This window comes from Plectropomus leopardus, chromosome 17 (assembly GCF_008729295.1).
Source record: "Plectropomus leopardus isolate mb chromosome 17, YSFRI_Pleo_2.0, whole genome shotgun sequence".
In the NCBI taxonomy this organism is placed as follows: domain Eukaryota; kingdom Metazoa; phylum Chordata; class Actinopteri; order Perciformes; family Serranidae; genus Plectropomus; species Plectropomus leopardus.
In genome coordinates this window covers 30,142,641-30,145,720 of record NC_056479.1, presented here as the reverse complement: position 1 = coordinate 30,145,720, position 3,080 = coordinate 30,142,641, and the positions used below count along the sequence as shown (strand labels likewise).

Below are 3,080 nucleotides of genomic sequence, written 5' to 3'. Positions count from 1 at the left end.
CTCCACAGCCCCTGTTATGTAACTGGTTTCTGTCAGACTGAGGCAGGCAGGGAGGGGGCGAGAGACTGGTTTTCTTCCTGTCTCCTCCTCCTCCTCCTCCTCCTCCCCACTCGCTATACATTAAGCCTCAACCTCTCAGAAAACCAGGCCGCCGCCTTGCAGCAATGAGCTATGGGAAAAGAGGGCGGGGGAGGGGAGGGGGTGTTAGGAAGGGACGTCAAAAGAGGTCACGTCTGGCTGCGGGCGGAGATTATGGCTTTGTATGTAAACATACATACATACATGTAGTATTTCTGCGATCTTTGGCTCGTTATTCATGGCAGTTATGATTTCTTTAACCCTTTAAAAGCTGAAAAAAAATGGGCTCTTTAAAAACACGAGAGAAGTAATTACAAATTTACAAAAGTTAGCAAGAAATGAGTAAAAAATACAAGAATATTAAACGAAAATAAGTTAAAAAAAAAAAAAAAAGAAAACATTACTTTATAAATCAATTACAATAATAATAAATAGAATTTTTCCGTAGCTGTTCTCTCTGTGGAACATTTCTTACCAAGTTGCAAATTAACTTGACCTAATTAAAAACATGAGGAGAAAGAAATTACAAATACCCAAATGTTGGGAAAAAGGACTAAAAACTACATGAAAATAAGTTTAATTTTTTTAAGTGCTTAAAAATTGTATTAATTCTTTAAAATCATTTGAAACATGTAATTATGATTATAATGCGAGAAATCTGTAAAAAAAAAAAAAAAAAAAGTACAAGAAAATAAAATATAAAATAAAAAGAGCAATAAAAAAGATTACATGAAAATGTGCTTAAAATGTATAATAATTCTGTAACTTAATTTAAAATATGTAATCATTTCTCCCTAACGTTTGTCCTTTTCCATAGACATTTTTCCCAAGCTTTTTGATTGATGATTTTTTTATGTTTTGCTTTGACTAAGTAGCTCATTACCTTTTTCCCACGTTTTTGAAATGAATTGCATCATTTTGCTCAGAGGTCAAAGGTTAAATACTCGAGAAAGCATCGGTCAGAAACACGTTTCATGTTATGCACATAAAGTTCCTGCCACATATTATTTGTATGTTGAGGTTTATTTAGCCTGGTGTCATTTCGCTTTGTGTCACTGCTGTGAAGCTTCGTTCTGAGAGAACACACACACACACACACACACACACACACACACACACACACACACACACATTAATAAATCTCTGCATGGTTACAGAAAACTAATAAAAGCCAGCGGCTGCCAAAATCAGATCTGGGTTACTGGGGGAAACTCTTGTAAACAAGGTGAGTGCTTCCTGAGTAATTTCATGTCGGCCGGCTCCGTGCACTCCGGGGAAATATTATTTTTGGTTCCCGTTTCACACTCTGTTCTGGTTTTACGAGAGTTTTTTGTCCTTCCTGTGCAGGAAACTTCCTACATGAAGACATCACGTGTGCACTCTTCACCGGATTCAAATGACAAATGAGTCATGGCATGTCAAAAAAGGTCGCAGCTCCTCCGCTACGATATTATTTGCTTGCAAGTAAAAGGTGGCGTGACAGGCTCTGCTGCCCGCTGTGAGGCGGAGGAAGCTTTACTGTCAGCGTGACATTTGAGGTCCAGAAGTGAAAAACCTTTAATCCTAAATTTAACCTGATGTGTGTCTCCGTCACCTACCTGAAGCCACGATGTCTCCACCTGTAGCTCTGGAGCCAAACTCGTACAATCACGTCTGACGGTCCAACGCTGACGCGGACGATGCTGCCTTCATCCTGAAATTTAAACACAAAAAATGAATCCAGGGACGCTCAACTTGCTTTGGGGTCGTTTTTTGAACTTTAGGACAATTTTTTTATTTTATTGTCTTATTCATAACTTTTATATAAGCAGAAAAAAATCTTGAGATTCTAAAATTATTTTTTAAGACTGTCTTTGCCGAGATCTGCAGCAGCAAAAATTACAGTCAGACAACATTTTTTGCAAGTTTCTAGGGTTTTATGACATTTCTGTTTTTGCAGTTTCTGGCTGTGATGAATTGTATCATTTTGCAGATTTTTGTTTTTTTATGGCCCACCATTTAGAAGGCATGTTTTTCTTTAAAAAATCCCAAAATTGTGTTAAGGAAAAACATTTTTTTAAATAAATAAAAAAAATTAAGTTTAAAGAAAAACTATTGCCCAAAATTTCTATGGAAAAAGCGCCAAAAAATGTAAAAAAAATCACCAACATTTTTCAGAGAAAAAAATATGCCAACAAAAAGAAAGAATAAGAGAATCATTCTAAAGAAAATTTAAAAATCTCCCAAAAAAGTTTAGAGACAAAGTAAAATCTGCAGAATTTTTTAAAACATTTAAACAAAAAAAATCAACAATGTTTTTTACAGAAAAAATAGAGATAAAGAAAACCTGCAATTAAAAAAAAAAACAATTAAACAATTCTGTTTAAAAGAAAAAAAAAAAACTGGAAAAAAAATGCCAATTTTGAAACTATCACCAAACATTTTAGAGAGGAAAAAAACACAAACCTTTTAACATGTTTTAACCAGTTTTCTTTTAAAAATGAGAGTAATTTCTTTTGTGACAGGGGTCCGGGGGTCCAGCCCCCGTGAGCTAAAATCCTAGAAGCACCCCTGGTTTTCACTAATTCCACTTTATTTTTGCAATAAATGTTAAATTTCATTGCATTTGCAGCCCACTGATACTAATAACTTGAGGAGAAACGCGGAGCTCCGCTGTCACACACGCAGGACGGACAGGAGGTCTCCAGGAGCCCCCCGTGGCACAGTCTGCGCAGACCTGCGTGGATCTGTGACAGCAGAGGAATGCGGCCGGTGGCGGTGCAGCGTATCACGCAGAGGGGCCGTATATCCAAGTACATACCGCGGCGGCAGCAGCCTATAGACTGCCTATATGTTGGCTCAAAGCCCGATCTCTGCACCGCCACCTCCGCCTGGATAACATCTCTCACGCGCACAGACTGCGCGGCCATGTAGGGCAGAGTGGAGGTTAACAGGTCTCTGACTGCAACGATCGCGCGCTCTGGAGCCCTACCTGACTTAGGTGCATCAACACAACCCCGCGA

General features: G+C 38.3%; 1 long non-coding RNA gene across 1 annotated transcript in view; it reads right to left on the bottom strand.

Moving 5' to 3' along the window:
• Positions 1-1,745, bottom strand: part of LOC121957262 — a 42,503-nt gene extending 40,758 nt beyond the window's left edge. The window contains exon 1 of the long non-coding RNA XR_006106743.1: positions 1,677-1,745. This is a non-coding gene — a long non-coding RNA (uncharacterized LOC121957262). The remainder of the gene's footprint in view (positions 1-1,676) is intronic.
• Positions 1,746-3,080: the final 1,335 nt, after the last annotated feature.